Here is a 22899-nt window from a genome sequence, read left to right on the forward strand (position 1 = left end):
ATATGACATCACTGCCTTCTGGTGAAATAGTCATAGTCATACTTTATTGATCCTGAGGGAAATTACCATAAATAATTAAATAGTAATATGTAAATTATGCCAGGAAATAAGTCCAGGACCAGCCTATTGGCTCAGTATAATGAGTGTATACCTTGTAATTCTCTTGTTAAGAGTATCTACAGAAGAACAGAGATTTTATGAGTTTCTGTACATATAATCAACAATTAACATAGCAGTGAACATAAAAATATAGATATGCTGTAGTTAATGTAAGTCGTAGATGATGCAGAACTAGTGCGCCATCATCATTCCAAATGCCACATGCTGTGTAAGAAAAAATGTTTTCACTGAATTTCTTTTCACCAAAAAGTCAGATTCATTTATCACGTTCGTGATTAAATGTGACATTTAATAGAGCTGTTAGGGAGGGTTTAAACTAATTTGGCAGGGGGATGGGAACTGGAATGATAGAGCGGAGGAAGGGGAAAACAGAAATAAATCTAAGATAGTGAACAGTAAGGATGTCAGGAAAGACAGGTAGGTGATGGGGCAAATTTGTAGCCATTGGGATGAGTTGCAGTGCAATAAAGTTGCAGTACTAAATACTGGTCTTAAGGTGTTATACTTAAATGCACGCAGCATAAGGAATAAGGTGGATGACCTTGTCGTACAGCTACAGATTGGCAGGTATGATATTGTGGCCATCACTGAGATGTGGCTAAAGGATGCATGTCTTTGGGAGCTGAATGTCTAAGGATACACGGTGTATCGGAAGGATAGGAAGGTAGGCAGAGGGGGTGGCGTGGCTTTATTGATAAGAAATGATATTAAATCGTTAGAAAGAGGTGACATAGGTGCAGAATCTTTATGGGTTGAGCTGAGAAATCGCAGGGGTAAAAGGACCCTGATGGCAGTTATATACAGGCCTCCAAACAGCTGCAGTGATGTGGAATACAAATTACAACAGGAAATAGAAAAAGCTTGTCAGAAGGGCAGTGTTATGATAATTGTGGGGGATTTTAACATGCGAGGTGATTGGGAAAATCAAGTCAGCACTGGATCTCGAGAGAGAATTTGTAGAATGTCTGCGAGATGGCTTTTTAGAACAGCTTGTTGTTGAGCCCACTAGGATATCGGCTGTACTGGATTGGGTATCGTGTAATGAACCGGAGGTGATTAGAGCGATTGAGGTGAAGGAACCCTTAGGAGGCAGTAATCGTAACATGATTGAGTTCACTGTGAAATTTGAAAAAGAGAAGCCGAAATCTGATGTGTCGGTATTTCAGTGGAGTAAAGGAAATTACAGTGGCATGAGAGAGGAACTGGCCAAAGTTGACTGGAAAGGGACACTGGCGGGAAGGACGGCAGAGCAGCAGTGGCTGGAGTTTATGCGAGAAGTGAGGAAGGTGCAAGGCAGGTATATTCCAAAAAAGAAGGAATTTTCGAATGGAAAAAGGATGCAACCGTGGCTGACAAGAGAAGTCAAAGCCAAAGTTAAAGCAAAGGAGAGGGTATACAAGGAAGCAAAAATTAGTGAGAAGGCAGATGATTGGGAAGTTTTTAAAAGCTTACAAAAGGAAACAAAGAAGGTCATTAAGAGGGAAAAGATGAACTCTGAAAGGAAGCTAGTAAATAATATCAAAGAGGATACTAAAAGGTTTTTCAAGTATATAAAGAGTAAAAGACAGGTGAGAGTAGATATAGGACTGATAAAAAATGATGCTGGAGAAACTGTAATGGGAGATGAGGAGATGGCGGAGGAACTGAATGAGTATTTTGCATCAGTCTTCACTGAGGAAGACAGCAGTATACCGGACACTCAAGGGTGGCAGGGAAGAGAAGTGTGTGCAGTCACAATTATGGCAGAGAAAGTAATCAGGAAGCTGAATAGTCTAAAGGTAGATAATTCTCCAGGACCGGATGGAATGCACCCTCGTGTTCTGAAGGAAGTAGCTGTGGAGATTGCAGAGGCATTAGCGATGATCTTTCAAAAGTCGGTAGATTCTGGCATGGTTTCAGAGGACTGGAAGATTGCAAATGTCACTCCACTATTTAAGAAGGGGACAAGGAAGCAAAAAGGAAATTATAGACCTGTTAGCTTGACATCGGTGGTTGGGAAGTTGTTGGAGTCGATTGTCAAGGATGAGGTTACGGAGTTCCTGGAGGCGTATGACAAGATAGGCAGAACTCAGCATGGATTCCTTAAAGGAAAATCCTGCCTGACAAACCTATTACAATTCTTCAAGGAAATTACAAGTAGACTAGGCAAGGGAGATGCAGTGGATGTTGTATATTTGGATTTTCAGAAGGCCTTTGACAAGGTGCCACGCATGAGGCTACTTAACAAGATAAGAGTCCATGGAATTATGGGAAAGTTACATGCATGGATAGAGCGTTGGCTGATTGGCAGGAAACAGAGAGTGGGAATAAAGGGATCCTATTCTAGTTGGCTGCCGGTTACCAGTGGTGTTCCACAGGGGTCTGTGTTGGGGCCGCTTCTTTTTACGTTGTACATCAACGAATGGATTATGGAATAGGTGGCTTTGTGGCTAAGTTTGCTGATGATATGAAGATAGGTGGAGGGGCCGGTAGTGCTGAGGAAACAGAGTCTGCAGAGAGATCTGGACTATTCCTCTTCTGACCCTGTCTCTTGCAAAAATGCCGTCTGCTTCTCGCAATTCCTCCGGCTCTGCCGCATCTGCTCTCAGGATGAGGCTTTTCATTCCAGGACGAAGGAGATGTCCTCTTTTTTTGAAGAGAGGGGCTTCCCTTCCTCCACCATCAACTCTGCTCTCAAACGCATCTCCCCCATTTCACGCACATCTGCTCTCACTCCATCCTCCCGCCACCCCACTAGGAATAGGATTCCCCTTGTTCTCACTTACCACCCCACCAGCTTCCGGGTCCAACATATTATTCTCCGTAACTTCCGCCACCTCCAACGGGATCCCACCACTAAACACATCTTTCCCTCCCCCCCCCTGCTTTCCGCAGGGATCGGTCCATATGCGACTCCCTTGTCCATTCGTCCCCCCCATCCTTCCCCACCGATCTCCCTCCTGGCACTTATCCTTGTAAGCGGGATAAGTGCTACACATGTCCTTACACTTCCTCCCTTACCATCATTCAGGGCCCCAGACAGTCCTTCCGGGTGAGGCAACACTTCACCTATGAGTCGGCTGGGGTGATATACTGTGTCCGGTGCTCCCGATGTGGCCTTTTATATATTGGCGAGACCCGATGCAGACTGGGAGATTGTTTTGCTGAACACCTACACTCTGTCCGCCAGAGAAAGCAGGATCTCCTAGTGGCCACACATTTTAATTCCACGTCCCATTCCCATTCTGATATGTTTATCCACGGCCTCCTCTACTGTAAAGATGAAGCCACATTCAGGTTGGAGGAACAACACCTTATATTCCGTCTGGGTAGCCTCCAACCTGATGGCATGAACATTGACTTCTCAAACTTCCGCTAGTGCCCCACCTCCCCCTCGTACCCCATCCGTTATTATATACACACATTCTTTCTCTCTCTCTCTCCTTTTTCTCCCTCTGTCCCTCTCACTATACCCCTTGCCGATCCTCTGGGTTTTCCCCCCCTCCCCCTTTCCCCCTTTTCTTTCTCCCTGGGCCTCCTGTCCCATGATCCTCTTGTATCCCTTTTGCCAACCAACTATCCAGCTCTTGGCTCCATCCCTCCCCCTCCTGTCTTCTATCATTTTGGATCTCCCCCTCCCCCTCCCACTTTCAAATCTCTTACTTGCTCTTCTTTCAGTTAATCCTGACGAAAGGTCTCGGCCCGAAACGTTGGCTGTACCTCTTCCTAGAGATGCTGCCTGGCCTGCTGCGTTCACCAGCAACTTTGATGTGTATTGCAGAGAGACTTGGATAGATTGAAAGAATGGGCAAAGAAGTGGCAAATGAGATACAATGTTGGAAAGTGTATGGTTATGCACTTTGGCAGGAAAAATAAACAAGCAGACTATTATTTAAATGGGGAGAGAATTCAAAGTTCTGAGATGCAACGGGACTTGGGAGTCCTCGTGCAGGATACACTTAAGTTTAACCTCCAGGTTGAGTCGGTGGTGAAGAAGGCAAATGCAATGTTGGCATTCATTTCTGGAGGAATAGAGCATAGGAGCAGGGATGTGATGTTGAGGCTCTATAAGGCGCTGGTGAGACCTCACTTGGAGTACTGTGGGCAGATTTGGTCTCCTTATTTAAGAAAGGATGTGCTAACGTTGGAGAGGGTACAGAGAAGATTCACTAGAATGATTCCGGGAATGAGAGGGTTAACCTATGAGGAACGTTTGTCCGCTCTTGGACTGTATTCCTTGGGGTTTAGAAGAATGAGGGGGGACCTCATAGAAACATTTCGAATGTTGAAAGGCATGGACAGAGTGGATGTGGCAAAGTTGTTTCCCATGATGGGGGAGTCTGGTACGTGAGGGCATGACTTCAGGATTGAAGGGTGCCCATTCAGAACAGAGATGCAAAGAAATTTTTTTAACCAGAGGGTGGTGAACCTATGGAATTTGTTGCCACGGGCGGCAGTGGAGACCAAGTCATTGGGTGTATTTAAGGCAGAGATTGATAGGTATCTGAGTAGCCAGGGCATCAAAGGTTATGGTGAGAAGGCGGGGGAGTGGGACTAAATGGGAGAATAGATCAACTCATGATAAAATGGTGGAGCAGACTCGATGGGCTGAATGGCTGACTTCTGCTCCTTTGTCTTATGGTCTTATGTACATGGAATTATACAGTGAAGTGTGTTGTTTGTAGATACATACATACTTTATTGATCCCAAAGGGAATTATAGTGTCACAGTAGCATTACAAGTGCACAGATATACAAGTATTAGAAGACATGTAAGAAAGAATATAAATAAGTTACCTTAAAAATAAGATGTACAAGATTTACAAAGTCAAAGATTACAAGATCACTTCCCTGTCTATAGAGCCTGATGGCCGAGGGTAAGAATGACATCATATAGTGCTCTTTGGCTCAGTTTATTAGTTGCATTTGACTTAGTTTATTACTGAAAGTACCCCTCTGTTCAGCCAAGCTGGTATGCAGGGGGTGAGAAACATTGTCGAGAATTGCCAGGATTTTCCAGAGGCTTATTTGTTCTGCCACAATCTCCAGTATGTCCAGTTTGACACCTATTACAGAGCCAGCCATTCTAATCAGTTTATTGAGCCTTTTGGCATCCTACATGTTGATGCTATTGCCCCAGCACACTACCACATAGAAGATTGCACTGGTGACAACAGCGTGGTAGAACATATGAAGGAGAATGTTCATAGAACATGTGTTGATTGTTAACATGTGTTAACGACAAAAACGCCTAAAGATTCCAGGCCCAACATAGTGTGCCCACAATGCTGGGCAGAACAACACGATCATGACAAAACAAAACACGACAAGCAACAAAACAAGCCCCCTTCCTCCCTCTGACCCATCCACAGACATGGATGGTCCTCCAACTCTAGGACAGGTCACTGAGCCTCCAGTTTCCAGACTTCAAGCTTTGGCCATTGGGCTTCAACTTACAGACCTGATTGACCTTCAGGTTTCGATGTTTGGTATTGACCCCTGGACTAGTCAATGTGGGGACCTTGAACTCGGGGTTCACTGACCAGCCAGCTTTCATGCTTCCTACTTGAATGGACAGTATTTCATCATCCAACCATGTCACTGACCTTAGAGTGCAGGACAGAGGCATAGACTTTGGATGTCCTTTGTCTCATGTACAAATCGCTGGCCTTCGAGCACGGAGTGGAGTCCTAGACTCTGGATGTCCTTCATCACCTATCCATCTCACTGACCTTCAAGTGTGAAAGGGAGGCCTGAACTCTGGCCCGACCTCTAGCTCCTCCACGTCAAAATCCCTAACCGTAATCTGATTTATAACAGCCCCCCGTCACCGTCCGTAATCCCTAACCTGATCCCCCAACTCCCTTCTCTGTTCCCAAAACTATTACTATGAACCTAAAAAAACATCATGAGCCACATCTCAATGGAGACTGCAGTTCACTGCAATCTTGACCAGAGTACAATGGCAATAGAAATGGATTTTTATCTCAATATTTAAAAAGTATTTGATATATAGTTGTTAAAGTACCCATGATTTATATTTCAATTGATCACACCTTGAAATAAATGGCTTTTTGCTATTTGCTTCCTGACTGGAATAGTAATAATTCATATTTAGTTGCCTATTTTGTGTATTTTTTGTAGGAGGTCATATTTTGTGAGAAATTAGATAATATCGCAACAACAGCAGTTGCAACTCATAGCAACACTTTTTGGAGTTTATTGCAAGTTCTAAACACCACATGTAAATCTACTAAGCCAAATGATTGATAAAATTCGGCTAATCTCAATTTTTGATGTGACGTGATTAGGAATAAGGAGATTCAGAGTATATAAGGGGCTTTGGAAATTCCATTACTGGCAGTCCAGAAGCAAAGAAGTGTTTAAAAACACCTATATTTATGATATTGTGGCAATTTTCCACTTTATCAATGCTGCTTTTGTTGAATTGCTTCTACAATAATAGCAATTTAAGTCTGTGTTTTTCATTCATGAGAATGATAAGTAACAATTCTGATGACTTGTGATACAGAAATATGGGATAACTGGTTATCTGAGGTGAATGTGCTCATTGGTTAATCATCAATAAAGAATGGTGTCTTTTAATCTAATATAAAAAAAAAGATGTCCAGAATATTGAACATTACGGCACAATACAGGCCATTTGGCCCATGATGTGTTGCCCTTTTAACCTGCTCTAAGATGAGTCTAACCCTTCTATTCATAGTCATCGATTGTTTTAGCATCCATCTGCCTACCTAAGATTTTCTTAATGCCTCTCCCACCACCCCTAGAAAGGTGTCCAACACATTCACCACTCTCTGTATAATAAAACCTTTACTCTGACATCTCCACCCGCCTATACTTACCTCCAATTACTTTAATATTATGCTCCCTCTTATTAGTCATTTCTGCCCTGGGAAGATGTCTCTGGCTATCCATATGATTTATGCCTCTTCCCATTTGAGATTAATTATATCTGAAATATATATATATATATATATATATATATATATATATATATATATACAATCCACTATTTTTACATGCAGTGTGCATTTTGATTTTGTGGTAGAACTGAAAGCTCAGAATCAGGTTTATTATCACTGACATATGCTGTGGAATTTGTTGCTTTGAGGCAGCAGTATAGCACAAGACAAAAAATGACTAAAGTTATACAAATCAACAATCCAAAAGAAGAATAATGTGGTAGTGTTCATGGTATTCCGGAACTATTCAGAAATCTTATGGTGGAAGGGGAAGAAGCTGTTCCTAAAATGTTGACTGTGGGTCTTTGAGCTCCTGTACTCCCTCCCCAATGGTCGTAACAAGAAGAGGGCACATCCAATGATGGATGGCACCTTCTTGAAATACTGCCCCTTGAAGATGCCCTCAGTGGGTAGGGTTGTACCTCTGATAGAACTGAATATGTCTATAAACATCTGCGGTGTGTTGTGATCACGTGCATCGATACCTCCATATCAGATGTTGAAGCAGTTACTGTAGAAATTTGCTGCAGCCTTTGGTGATGTACTGAAACTCCTCTAACCCTTTATGAAATATAGCTACAGGTGTGTCTTTTTCGTAATTGCATCAATAATGTTGGGGTCAAGATAGATACTCCCAAGTGTTTTTACTTTCAGAAACTTGAAGATGCTTGCACTTTCCGCTGTTGATGAGAACTAGTGGGTGTTCTGACTTCAAAATTCCATAATCAATGCCTTGGTCTTGCTGATGTTATGTGCGAGATTGTTGTAACACCACTGAACTAGCCAATGTATCTTATTCCTTTATGCCTCCTCATTGCCATCTGAGATTTGGCTAACAACAGTTGTGTAATTGGTGATTTTAGAAATGGTATTTGAACTGTAATTAGCCATACAGTCATGAGTGCAGGGAGAGTCGAGCAGTGGGTGAAGCACATATCCTTGAGCTGTGCCTGTGTTGTTAGTCAGCAAGAGGAGATAGTAATGTTGATCCTCACTGACTGTGGTCTCCTGTTAAGGAAGTCAAACATCCAATTGCAGAGCGAGATACAGAGGCCCACACTTTGAAGCTTGTTGCTTAGTACTAACGGCATGATGATGTTGAATGCTAAGCTGTAATCAATAAATAGCAGTCTATTTATATTTGCAAAGAAATTGAAACAGCCTAAATTAGTCGTAAACTTGCATTTCGGCATAAAGATGTAGCAAAACCAGCAGAGAGAAAACATGACCCATGACAAATCAACATTGGCTAAGAAAATTACCAAGCTCCATATCCTAGCATGCTATGAGGAACCAAAAATGAACATTTAATACAAGCATAAAATTTTTGTTTGCTGTTCTGAGCCCTTGCAGTCTGGCATGTCCATTGAGGGGTAGCAAGCTTGATTACATCAACTTTACATTTGCTCTAAAGTCATTGGAAATGTAAATGTTTGGGATAAAGCCCATTTATTACATAATTCTTAGTAGTATGGGGGAACAGAGGAATCGTGGGTCCAAGTCCATAAATCCTTCAAAGTAGCTATGCAAGTTGATAGGAAGCATATGGTTTGTTGACTTTCCTTAATCAAGTGATTGAGTTCAGGAGCCACAAGGTAATGTTGCAGCTCTATAAACTTTGATTAGACCACACTTGGAGTATTGTGTTCATTTAGGTTCACCTCACTATAGGAAGAATGTAGAAGCATTACAGAGGCTGCATACTGCATGGATTACAGAGCATATCTCACGAGGAAAGGTTGAGTGAGCTTGGCCTTTTCTCTTTGGAGCAAAGGAGGGTGTGAGGTGATTCAGTGGAGGTGTATAAGATTAAGTGAGGCATGGATAGAGTTGATAGCCAGAGCCTTTGCTCCAGGTGGTGATGGCTAATATGAGAGGACATCCTTTTAAGGCAAGTGGAGGAAGGTTTAGGAGAAATGTCAGACATGGGTATTTATGTAGTGATAAGTATCTAGATTGCACTGCCAGAAGTCGTGGTTGAAGTTGGTACATTGGAGACATTTGGAGACTTAGATAGGCATGCACGTCAATGAAGAAAAAAATTGAGGTTTATGGGCTATGTAGGAGGGAAGGGTTAGATTGATTTTGGATTAGGTCAAATAGTTGTCACATCATCTTGGGGTGAAAGGCTCATACAGTATTATACTGTTCTAGGTTCTATTACTCTTCAAAATTCTGATAAACGCAGAGCCTCCCCCAGTAAAGCAACTTGGCAGAATAATGCTCAGAGCATCAACCAGAATGACATTCCTATGAGAGAAAAGTAGACTAATTCACTGGAGTGAGAAAGAGCTAATTTCCCAGATTTACCAAGTGGAAGATATATTAAAGTAAGAACAGTACAGTTAAAAGTGCGTGGGGAATTGGGTAATAGTATTTCATTGATTAAGTTAAAATAGTGTACTTTTTGTATTTTAAAAAAAGAGTAGAGTTCATGACTAACTTAAGCAATTTGCTAAAGCTGCACGTATGTTTGATTGATTATGTCCACACTGGGGCAACTCTTCAGAGTGATTGCCTAAATGAGTTATATTTAAAATCAGAGTTAAACAAAACTGTATACATATGGAATATTTAAAGTCAAGGGCCTGTTTTCAAGGAAACTATGGTTAGAAGTGAAGGCTCAAATTATTTGCATTCAGATTGAGAATTAGAGAAAGGCTTAAGTAAGTTAGTTACAGTGACAGCTGTGTGAAATTTAGGATACAGAGATTCATGGGATTGCACAGTATTTTATGGAATTTTATACTATACAATCTTTGTTAGTTTCTTTTAAATCTATATTTGTAGTGCTTGTATGTATGCTATTTAATTTGTAGCATTTACTCAGTATTAATAAACTTGCAGAAGTTCTGTGTTGTGCTGCTGTGCGAGGTTCAACTGGTTTAGTCATATTTAGCTGAAATCAGAGAAGATGTTGTAAAAGAATAACTTGCCTTTTTAATTTGCAGGGAGTTCAAAGGATTAAATTTTGCAACATAAAAGCTGTATGCTCATTAATACAACCATTTGCAAATAACACAAGATCAGCAAGTAATTAAAGCTCTGTTTAGCTTAAATGTTTTATATACTTATGTTGCATCCCACGTACCCTCTGCACCCCTCCTTGAACCAGGCTAGATATTCTAGTGTGTAAGGACTAGCCAAATGTGTACCTGTCGAATAAGTTATTTATTATCCTTGATATAGTGCTCTTGATATTCCACAGCACTTCATAGACATCTGGTTTCATGGTGCCTGATGACTTCTCTGTCTTCAAATTAATCACTTCTGTGCCTTCATTCATTACCTGCTGCAGACCATTTCTAGCAGCTGTCTTTCAGAACTCAGCCATGTTTGTTAATGGTGGTGCTTCTAGGTTATTCTTCACAATGGATCTTCCATATAGAGTACATCTTGTATCCTTTATACTTTTAGTGCTTCTTCCAGTTGTTTATCGTGGAGAATTCTTGCTCATTAACAGAGAGAGGATGGTGGATGGTAATCTGGAAGAGCTATCCTTCCCTACATTAGGGTTTGTTTCGCATGACTTCAAAGTTCTGGACTCCAGGCAGCTTCTTCCCACCGGTATATGTCAGTACTCCTTCCTCTGTGAGTCTGTCATGCTTGTGGCAAAGGACATAGCCAAAGGAGACATAGTGGTGAATAGTTAATATTACTGTCTTGTAGTTCTTTGGGCTGGTTTCAGTCCTGACCTTGGATGTTCTCTATATGGTGCTTACATGTTATCCCCGTGATTGTGTGGGTTTCCATCAAGTGTTCCAATTCCTCTTACATCGCCAGGATGTTTTGGTAGGTTAATTGGTTGCTATGAATCACCTCTTAGTAGATATAAATGGCAAAAAAAAACTATCAAAATAACACTAATAGAAGACGTTAAAGTGACAGAGATTTGAAGGGCTATGGGAAAATATGGAGAGGAGGAGTGGAAGTGATTGATTTCTCTGTTCATAGCTGGCATGGATCCAGTGAATGGAATGGTCTCATGGTAGATCGTAACAAGTAAGCAATTATTTGCACTGATTTAAATGAAACAGATGTTTTGTATGCTCTTGTTTCTGGAATACTACTTAAGTGTTGGCTAATTTTTGAGTTACCAAGCAATAACAGGGATCAATGTTTAATAGTTGGATAATAGCAAATATTAAGTTATCAGGACAAAGTTTGAATTCCTTTGTAATTAAAGTTACTGGTTTACAGAACATCTCCGTTCATACCATAATAGCAATTCTCTATTTCATTCTGACCTCTGTTTTTGGCCTTCTACTTTGTTCCCATGATGTCTATCGTGGAAATCAAGGAAATTTACCTCAGTCTCCGTGTGGACAGGTTGCAACCTTTGAAACTTCAATATTCAATTTAAGAGTTGCAGGAAACCATCCCTTCTTTTTCCTCACCTCACAGATGTTGCTGTACATTTTAGTTTCATCTTTTTAACACCTGTCTCTAGCTACTGGATTTTAATGCAGTTGTTGTCAACTTTTGTTTGCATCCAGTGGCACACAGCCAGCTCTGCTGTTTTTTTCCCTCAGCAGCCTCAACAGGTGATCCTGAGACCTCAATGAGAGCCTAGTCCATGCCACAACTGAGGCCATGCAGCTTCCCTGCTGTCGGTCTCGCTAATGAACCAGTGAATCAGACTTGCAGTATTCTACATTACCAATGTCACAAAAAATCACAAAAAAAGCATCCAAGACCATCTGATGCCTTCTTGCCTGGGTGGCTGAAGCAGGGTGCAACAAGGTGTTGAACAAGTCCAGCTCCACTGCTATCCACCAGATCGCAAAGGGACATAAAGGATGAACAATCACACCTTTAGCTGGACCCAGAAAGGTTGTTGTGTCCGAGTGTGTCATCATCTTACCAGAAAAAGAAAAAATATCCTACTATTATTTCTTATGTTCTTATGTGAAGTCCCTCCTTTGACGCCGATTGTAAGACAGAATTTTAATAAGTTAACATACCATAACATCAGTGAGTATAACACAAGAAAATCTGCAGATGCTGGAAATTCAAGCAACTCACACAAAATGCTGGTGGGTCGCAGCAGGCCAGGCAACATCTATAGGAAGAAGTACAGTCGATGTTTCGGGTGGAGACCCTTCGTCAGGACTAACGAAAAAATGAGATAGCAAGAGATTTGAAAGTGGGAGGGGGAGTGTGATATCAGAAATGATAGGAGAAGACAGGAGGGGGAGGATGAAGCCAAGAGCTGGGAATTTGATTGGCAAAAGGGATACAAGGCTGGAGAAGGGGGAGAATCATGGGATGGAAGGCCTTGGAAGAAAGAAAGGGGGAAGGGAGCACCAGAGGAAGATGGAGAATAGGGAAGGAGTTATTGTGAGAAGGGAAGAGAGAAATAAGTAAATAAATAAATAAATTAGGGATGGGGGTAAGAAGGGGAGGAGGGGCACTAATGGAAGTTAGAGAAATCAATGTTCGTGCCATCAGGTTGGAGGCTACCTAGACAGAACATAAGGTGTTGTTCCTCCAACTTGAGTGTTGATAGTAGAGGAGGCCATGGATTGACATATCAGAATGGGAATGGGATGTGGGATTAAAATGTGTGGCCCTGGTAGATCCTGCTTTCTCTGGTGGACAGAGCGTAGGTGTTCAGCGAAATGGTCTCCCAATCTGCATCGGGTCTCACCAATATATAGAAGGCCACGCCGGGTGCACCGGACGCAGTATATCACACCATCCGACTCACAGGTGAAGTGTTGCCTCACCTGGAAGGACTGTCTGGGGCCCTGAATGGTGGTGAGGGAGGAGGTGTAAGGGCATGTGTAGCACTTGTTCCACTTGCAAGGATAAGTGTCGGGAGGGAGATCGGTGGGAAGGGATGGGGGGACGAATGGACGAGGGAGTCGCGAAGAGAGTGATCCCTGCGGAAAGCAGAAAGAGGAGGGGAGGGAAACATGCTTGGTGGTGGGATCCCCTTGGTGGTCTCCCAGGCTGCGTCAGGTCTCACCAATATATAGAAAGCCACACTGGGAGCACCGGACACAGTACACCAATATATAGATTGATTGATTTATTTTTCTCTCTTTCCCTCTCACAATAACTCCTTTCCTTTTCTCCATCTTCCTCTGGTGCTCCCCTCCCCTTTCTTTCTTCAAGGCCTTCCATCCCATGATTCTCCCCCTTCTCCAGCCTTGTATCCCTTTTGCCAATCAACTTCCCAGCTCTTGGCTTCATCCCTCCCGCTCCTGTCTTCTCCTATCATCTCAGGTCTCCCCCTCCCCCTCCCACTTTCAAATCTCTTACTATCTCTTTTTTCTCTTAGTCCTGACGAAGGGTCTTGACCCAAAACGTCGACTGTACTTCTTCCTATAGGTGCTGCCTGGCCTGCTGCGTTCCACCAGCATTTTATAAGTGAGTATAAGATCTGTTAGTTTTAGTGTTTTCTTAACAGAATTAAAACAAAGATTTAACAATAGTTATAGACATAGAAACATACTTAGTGATGTTAAAAATGTCGTGATGTTTATCAAGATCAAAGATTTTAAATGTATCCACATTAATCACGGCAATACTTGTCTTTTTGTTGTGACCTTAAAGAGAGGCTTCAATTTGCATTAATGTTCAACGCAAGGTCAGGTTTTGAACCGACACTAAAACTGACATTCTGGCACCCTTGGGATTTGTTTGTGCAAAATGAGCCGATTTTCCTGATTATTTATGTTACTACTACCAATACCCCAATGCACTCATTATTTCACTTACATAATGCTCTGGTTAAGATTTTTACTGTCAAGCTGTAAGTATTTCATTCTAGTAGTTTCTGCTAAAGGGGTGTGTCGTGCTGGTAGAGTATTTTGCTTTCGGCTAAAGATAAGAAGCCCTGCTGTTCAACTTAGGAATGTTGTCTCAGCCAATCAGAATGGTGAAATTAGAAGAAAATTCTAGAGAGCGCGGAGCTGAGAAGCTTTGTGAAGGATAGTAGTCTGGGTTCGGAGAGATTTTGGCAGGAGCTGTGAAGGGGGACAGAAGGGAAGATGCTGCAGAATGCTGTTTAAAGGCAAGTCCCCTTTGCACAAAGTGCTTTGTACTGATGAATGGCTCCAAAGAGGAAGGACCAATATTCCTGAGGAAAGCCTGTTTGTTCGAGGTGAATTTCGAGTGAAGTTCAGAATGTAGTGTGTGCTTTCACGCAGACTGTGGGTCCAGTGTGTGAGTTGAAGATGATGCCATTATAAGCTCCAGCGACTGGTTTAACTGTAATGACCCTTTTATTTATTTTTCTTTTCTCTTTCCTATTAACTGTCTGATAAAGCTGAATTTGTAAATATACTTTCTTTAAAATTTTATGCAGCGTACAATCTGTTATTTCTTGTCGACTGCCAATTGTTTATGGGCAGTATTTACACAGTCAGTCAGTCAGTGGGTGCCGTCCCGAATCCGGGGTTGGCGGCTATGCACCTCCATCTTCCTCGATCTTGCGGCAGCACAGAGTATAGCCTCTCCTCCAGTTTGTTCTCGCTGGCCGCTTTGGCACCGCACACTGGCGCCCCCGCTGAACTCGAGCCCGAGGCCATGTTGGCTTCCAGCCGTGGCCACTTCCTCGAGCTCGGCCCTTCCGTAGGCGGAGGCCTTGGGCAGTTCCAGGCACACAGTGCAGCGCCCAAGTTCATCATGTCTCTTCTAAATGAGTGCATAGCATATGATTCGTAGATGTGTGGTAAGGTTTTAATCTTTTCCACGGAAGGTGGCCATTGGCTCTCAAGGAGCTCATCCGCCCTTTGTCAGGTCTTGTTTTTTTTTAGTCCTGTTGGGTGTCCTCACACCCTCCTCACCAGACTAAGTCCGGTGGGGGAGCCGGCCCAAGTCGCCGACCACTCGACCATGGACCCCGGCCGAGCAACTGTATTTACACAGCATTCGCTAAATCGAGGTTTCTTTAATCAGAACACCACGACGTTTCTGTTTGGTTGAACCCCAAATCATGCTTCCCTCTAGACGTTTATTGTTTATAAAGGTGGCCTTTTCAATGCTGAGTCTCGTGGCTGTTAGCAGAGCCAGCTAATGAGCCGAGTTTGCATATGAGCCCAGGGAGGGGCTTACATTTATTTTGCATGCTACACAGTAATATAATAATTTTTTGTATGCACATGGTGAGTTTAAAGGGAGTGAGTAGTAGGACCAGATTCATGAGTTCAAGGTTCATAGTATTTTTATGATCAAAGTATGCATTCTGTATGCAACCTTGAGATACATCTTCTTGCAGGCAGCCATGAAACAAACAAACACAACAGAACCCATTAAAAAACATAACAAAGAACATCAAACGCTCAAAGTGTTAAAAGAAGAACAAATTGCCCAAACAATAAAAAAGTAAGTAAGTAATACATGGAACCTTAACTGCAGAGTGCCTAAAAGCGAGTCCACAGCCATAGAGCCAATTCAGCGCTGAGGCAAGTGAAGCTGGTCCAGGAGCTCAGTCGCTGCGGACCATAGCCAGTTCAGCACTGAGGTGGGTGCTGACAGTTGCAAGCCACAGCTGCAGAATCAGCTCAGCACTGAAGCGAGCTGAACACCAGTTTGTCCTTTGCCAATCACAGAAATAATAAAAAAAAAGGTAAAACAGAAATACATGGAGCGTCAACTGCAGAGTCTCTGGAAATGAGTCCACAGCTGCGAAACCCGTTCGGTGCGAAGGCGAGTGAAGCCTGTCCAGGAAACCAATAGCTGCAGGTCAACAACTACTGCCAAAACTGGTGGCATGGGATCCAGACTCCTGCACCTCCCTGTTGACAGTGGTAGCAAGTCAAATGCAGGCACAGAGCGCTGAATAGCAGTTCGCTTTCTGCTCTCATCCTAGACGATTTTAATCTTGCTTGACTCTTTAATTGGCATGGAGTAATGAAGCTGACCATGAGTTCATCTTCTGCCATCAAGGCTCAGTGCAATGTCCACACCCAGCGATGGCTGCCCTGGTCATAGCTGCACTCTCACGAGTCTTATTTAGCTGAATTTCCCAAAAGATTGCAAAAGTGCTGGATCATTTCGTCAGTTCAAGAGAACATCTTTTAAGGGGAAATTACAGGCTGCAGATTGCAGCGATTGCAATTCAGAGGAAGAAGTTTATCTACTAGACTATTTAGTAGTTTAGTGAGCTGTCTGGAAACCGTTGCCCAGTTGCTGGCACCATCTTGCATGTGTTTAAGCATATTGCAAACTCACCCACATTTCTGAACTCTTATGTTCCCAAATCTTAATCCAGCTTTTGCCACACCTGACTCTGGCCTTCATCGCATACCAGACCCTATTCAGCCCAGCTCATACTCTGAACGTATGTGTGGCTGAAGGAGTGGAGCAGGGGCCAGGGATTCAGATTTCTGGATCATTGGGACCTCTTTTGGGGCAGGCGCGACCTGCACAAAAAGGACGGGTTGCACTTGAATCCGAGGGGGGGCCAATATCTTGGCAGGGAGGTCTGTTAAGGCTTTTGGTGAGAGTTTAAACTAGAATTGTTTGGGGGTGGGAACCGAACTGAAGAGACGGAGGAAGGGGCTGTTGGCTCATAAATAGAGAAAGCTGGAGACAGTGCAAGATGGAGGATAGGCAGGTGATAGAGAAGGGATATGCTCAGACCGATGGTTTAAGATGTGTCTATTTTAATGCAAGAAGCATCATGAACAAAATGGGTGAGCTTAGATCGTGGATCAGTACTTGGAGCTGTGATGTTGTGGCCATTACAGAGACTTGGATGGCTCAGGGAGCAGGAATGGTTACTTAGAGTGCCAGGCTATGGACGTTTCAGAAAGGACAGGGAGAGAGACAAAAGAGGTGGGGGTGTGGCACTGCTGATCAGAGATAGTGTCACGGCTGCAGAAAAAGAGGAAGTCATGGAGGGATTCTCTACTGAGTCTCTGTGGGTGGAAGTTAGGAACAGGAATGGATCAATAACTCTGCTGGGTGTTTTTTAAAGACCACCCAATAGTAACAGGGACATCAAGGAGCAGATAGGGAGACAGATTCTGGAAAGGTCTAATAATAACAGGGTTGTCGTGGTGGGAGATTTTAATTTCCCAAATATCAATTGGCACCTCCCTAGAGCAAGAGGTTGAGATGGGGTGGAGTTTATTAGGTGTGTTCAGGAAGGTTTCATGACACAGTATGTAGATAAGCCTAGAACAGGAGAGGCTGTACTTGATCTGGTATTGGGAAATGAACCTGGTCAGGTATCAGGTCTCTCAGAGGGAGAGCATCTCCTTTACCATAGCATTGGAGAGGGATAGGAACAGACAAGTTAGAAAAGCATTTAATTGGAACAAAGGGAAATATGAAGCCATACAGCAGGAACTTGGAAGCATAAATTGTTAACAGATGTTCTCAGGGAAATGTATGGCAGAAATGTGTCAAATGTTCAGGGGATATTTGTGTGGGGTTCTGCACAGGTACGTTCCAATGAGACAGGGAAAGGATGGTAGGGTACAGGAACTGTGGTGTACAGAGGCTATTGAAAATTTAGTCAAGAAGAAAAGAAAAGCTTACGAAAGGTTCAAAAACTAGGTAATGAGAGATCTAGAAGATTATAAGGCTAGCAGGAAGGAATTTAAGAATGAAATTAGGAAAGCCAGAAAGGGCCATGAGAAGGTCTTGGTGAGCAGGATTAAGGAAAGCCCCAAGGCGTTCTACAAGTATGTGAAGAGCAAGAGGATAAGACCTGGGAGAATAGGACCAATCATGTGTGACAGTGGTAAAGTGTGTATGGAACCGGAGGAGACAGCAGAGGTACTTAATGAATACTTTACTTCAGTATTCACTACGGAAAAAGATCTTGACAATTGTAGGGATGACTTACAGTGGATTGAAAAGCTTGAGCATATACACATTAAGAAAGAGGATGTGCTGGAGCTTTTGGAAAGCATCAAGTTGGATAAGTCTCTGGGACCGGACGAGATGTACCCCAGGCTACTGTAGGAGGCAAAGGAGGAGATTCCTGAGCCACTAGCAATGATCTTTGCATCATTAATGGGGACGCGAGAGGTTCCGGAGGTTTGGAGGGTTGCAAATGTTGTTCTCTTATTCAAGAAAGTGAGTAGAGATAGCCCAGGAAACTGTAGACCAGTGTGCCTGTTTTCAGTGGGGTACCCCATGCAAGGTTTATTGGGAAAGTCAGGAGGCATGGAATCCATGGGGACCTTGGGTTGTGGATCCAGAATTGGTTTGCCCACAGAAGGTAAAGAGTGGTTGTAGACAGGCCATGTTCTGCATGGAGGTCGGTCACCAGTGGTGTGCCTCAGGGATCTGTTCCGGGACCCCTACTCTTCATCATTCATGAGTCCTCGGAGTCGCCTGATGCCGGTGGCCGGAGGTGGAGACATCGTAAGCAGTGTGTGAGGAAGTGGAAACGAGGCAAGCGGGCAGGAGTCCATGTCAGGAAAAAAGTAAACCCTAGCCGGCCAGCTCTGCTCTCCAATATCTGCTTGCTGAGGGAATCGGGCCTGCATTCCTCGGAGTCGCCTAATGCCAGTGGCTAAAGGTGGGGACATCGTAAGCAGTGTGCAAGGAAGCAGAAGCGAGGCGAGTGGGCAGGCGTCTGTGCCAGGAAAAAAGCAAGCCCTAGCCAGCCTGCTCTCCCGTCCATTCTGCTCTCCCGTCCATTCTGCTCTCCAATGGACATTAAATTGGACTGCATCCGACTCCAACGAAATACTCGACAAGAGTACAGAAACGGACGGAATCCCGGACTCAGCTGTTTATTTATGTAACAGTTTTTTCCCCCCAAGCCATCGGACTACCAACCTACTGCCCTCTGCTGTGCCTATTGTCTTGTTTATTATTTATTGTAATGCCTGCACTGTTCTGTGTACTTTATGCAGTCCTGGGTAAGTCTGTAGTGTAGTGTAGTTTTTGTGTTGTTTTACGTAGGTTAGTGTAGTTTTTGTATTGTTTCATGTAGCACCATGGTCCTGAAAAAAAGTCTCATTTTTACTGTGTACTGTACGAATGTACGAATGGTCGAAATGACAATAAAAAGTGACTTGACTTGATTTTTATAAATGACCTGGATGAGGAAGTGGAGGGATGGGTTAGTAAATTTGCTGATGACACAAAGGCTGGGGGTGTTGTGGATAGTGTGGAGGGCTGTCACAGTTTGCAGTGGGACATCACTAGGATGCAAAACTGGGCTGAGAAGTGGCAGATGTGGCACACTTATTTCAACCCAAATAAGTGTGAGGTGGTTCATTTTGGTAGGTCAAATATGATGGCAGAATATAGTGTTAATGGTGAGACTCTTGGCAGTGTGGAGGATCAGAGAGATCTTGGGGTCAGAGTCCATAGGATACTCAAAGGTGCTACGCAGGTTGACTATGTGGTTAAGAAGGCATACGGTGCATTGGCCTTCATCAACCATGGGATTGAGTTTACGAGCTGAGAGGTAATGTTGCAGCTATATAGGACTCTGGTCAAACCCCACTTGGAGTACTGTGCTCAGTTCTGGTCACCTCCAGGAAGGATGTGGAAACTATGTGTTCATCCATCGTCAACGTAGATGAGGACCTCGATACCATTATGATGGTGTCGAGACTAGGAAGTGATTTGGATTTAAATGAGGAAGAGTTGCACAGCATCAGCCTCACCCTCTCTTCCCAGTTCCCATCTGGATCCAGTGGCAAGACAGAGTCAAGACGGCTGGAGATGGGACTAGGCACAGTGGATGACCAGGACGTCTTCTGTGTCTTGTCCTGCTCTACACATTCCACGACGCTTGCAGAGACCACCTTCTTGACCGTTGGACCTTTCATTGGTCTCATCCGCTCAATCCGCCAGAGTCTTCACATGCTGGGATAGACAACTCCCTATCTCACCGATGGTTTGAGACCCATCGGCTACCCTCACCTGGTTTAGCTGGCTTATCGAAGCCATTGCCCGGGGTGTGGCCGCTATCGCATGTAAACAGCTACAGGGAGCCACAGGTGAGAGCTGAGTGCCAGGTGGGGACCAAAGATGCACTAACCGCCTTGAAAAGGACGCGACATGTTCCCCACCAGAGGTGCTCCTCCTTCCTGACACCCCCTGTGGAAACTATAGAAAGGGTGCAGAGGAGGTTTACAAGGATGTTGCCTGGATTGGGGAGCTTGCCTTATGAGAATAGGTTGAGTGAACTTGACCTTTACTCCTTGGAGCGGTGGAGGATGAGAGGTGACCTGATAGAGTTGTATAAGATGATGAGAGGCATTGATCATGTGGATAGTCAGAGTCTATTCCCCAGGACTGAAATGGCTAACATGAAAGGGCACAATTTTAATGTGCTTGAAAGTAAGTACAGAGGAGATGTCAAGGGTAAGTTTTTTAATGTAGAGGGTGGTGAGCGCGTGGAATAGGCTGCAAGCAACGGTGGTGGAGGGGAATATGATAGGAGCTTAGAAAAATAGAGGGCTATGGGTTACCCTAGGTAATTTCTAAAGTAAGTACATGTTCGGCGCAGCATTGTGGGCTGAAGGGCCTGTATTGCACTGTAGGTTTTCTATGTTCTAATGAATGAGATAAATACTGAAGCATCAGGAATTCCAAGCTCTTCAATACTAGATTATTAGAATTTTACTATTACAAGCTGCATTTAATTAGAAATGCATTTTGCACTGAAGTAGGCTTAGAGCTTTCTGTTACTATTTTCATCTCACTGATAATGAAATGATATGATCTTGCAGCTGTCTTTTTGTTTGGTTAAAAGAAACTGTTACTCATCAAGGCTTAGCCTTTGCTATTGTCCAGAGGTCAAAGTTCACATCTCTATAAGACTTTATAAGCAACATTCTATTTCTTGGCTATAGGATTTACGTATAACTTACAGTGCTGATTTTTGAATCATGCTCTTTAGAGCACAGTTATTCTTGGTGAGATGCACTACAGTGTCCACACTTAAAATTCCCTTGCGTGAGAGATTGGGAAGTGTTGATGTTGAAGAGTACCCGGATGTACCTCAACATAAATTACAGGAAGTTAGCAGGTGGCAGACAATTAGGAAGGTAAATGGCATGCTGGCCTTCATTGTGTACTGTTGGATAAACTGTTCTTGTTGGTTCTCAATACCTATCTGTGTAAGTGGACCTTGGAATTCTTGACAGAAAGTCCATAGTCAGTCTGTGTTGGCAACAACATCCCTAGCTTCATCACACTGAGCACTGGCGCCCCCTAGGATTGCACGCTCAGTCCACTGCGATTCACGCTGCTGAGACACGACTGCACTGCTCAATCCAGTTCAAACAGAATTATCAAGTTCGCTGAGGACATAACAGTGGTTGGCCTCATCAACAACAGTGATGAGAGTATACAGAGAGGAGATAGAGTGGCTGGTAGAATAGTGTGAGCACCACAACTTGAGTCTCAACCTGGACAAGAGCAAAGAGATGATTGTGGGCTTTAGAAAGGTGCACGTAAATGGCTCCTCCATGGATTCAGTTAAGAACATTAAGTTTCTGGGAGTGCACATAATGGGCAATCTCACCTGGTGCTTCAACACCACCTCTTTACTCAAGAAAGCACAGCAGCGTCCCTTCTTCCTGAGGAATTGAGGTGAGCAAGGCTCCTTCCTGCTCCCCCATTCTGACCAATTTTTACAGGAGCACCATTGAGAGTGTCCTGAATAGCTACATCTCTGTTAGTATTGGAATTGACCTCTCTGTCTAGTATGGGAATTGCAAGGCATCTGACTGGAAAACCTTACAAAGGATTGCGAGGACTGTTGAAAGGATCATTGGGGTCTCTCTTTCACCCATCCAAATTATTTACCAAGAGCGCTGTGTACGCAGGGCCCTTATAGTGCCTCAAAAAAGTATTCAGTGCCCAACCCTTTGTTTACATGAATGAGTATTACAACAGGGATTTTGATCAATTTAACTGAGAATTTTTATTTGTGAATCAGGTGCTCTTTTCTTTTTCTACACAGTAGACCCCCCAGAAAAAAAACAGGTACAATTGTAGAGCACAAAAAACAAAAAATTCAAAAATTGAACTGCTGACATTTCAGTTTTTGAATTTTTAGTTTTTTATGCTTCACAATTTTCCCTGTTTTTTGGGCTCTACTTTTTTAAAAAAAAACAGCATGTGATTCACAAATAGAAATTCTCAGTTAAATGGATAAAAATTCCTGGTTGTAATATTCTTTTATGTGAACAAAAGTTGGAGGCTGAATACTATTTCAAGGCATTGTGGCTTCTTAGTAAATGATCCCTCTCATCCATTCCAACAAACTCTTTAACCCCCTACCATCAGGCAGGTGGTGCCATAGCATTAGAACAAGGATGAGTAGGATGGGAAACAGCTTCTTCCCCCAGGTTGTGAGACTACTGAACTCCCTACCACCGCCCTGGTCTCACCATGTATGAAGCACCAGTAACATTATACTGTTTACTTATTAACTTATGTCATAAGTGCAACTCATTATTTGTCAATTTATTTGTGGTAATATTAATAACCAACTTACTCCGGGATCAATAAAGTATGACTATGACTATTACATTATGAATGGTGTGTGAGTTACATATACTGTGTTGTGCACCTTAGTCCGGAGGAACATTGTTTCATTTAGCAGTATACAGGTATACAGTTGAAATAACAAGAATCTTGACCTTGAACATTCCCTTCATTACAAGGGAATTTGAATGAAAGAAGGAAAAAAAATAATTTTAAGAAGCCTTAGTGGAGTATTGTTCACTTTTTTTTCTTCTTTCCTAAGAAAGGATATACTTTCCCCAGATGAAGTGCAGTAAAGATTCACCATTTTGGTTCTTAGAATAACAAGTATGAAAAAAAATAGAGTAGTCCTATAGTCCAGGGTTTACTGAAATATACAATATCT

At 43.1% G+C, this 22899-nt stretch overlaps 1 protein-coding gene across 2 annotated transcripts in view; it reads left to right on the forward strand.

The window, feature by feature from the left end:
• tmem132e (transmembrane protein 132E) overlaps window positions 1-22899 on the forward strand; it is a 601125-nt gene that overhangs the window by 190722 nt on the left and 387504 nt on the right. The window lies entirely within an intron of this gene.

This window comes from Mobula birostris, chromosome 25 (assembly GCF_030028105.1).
Source record: "Mobula birostris isolate sMobBir1 chromosome 25, sMobBir1.hap1, whole genome shotgun sequence".
In the NCBI taxonomy this organism is placed as follows: Eukaryota; Metazoa; Chordata; class Chondrichthyes; order Myliobatiformes; family Myliobatidae; genus Mobula; species Mobula birostris.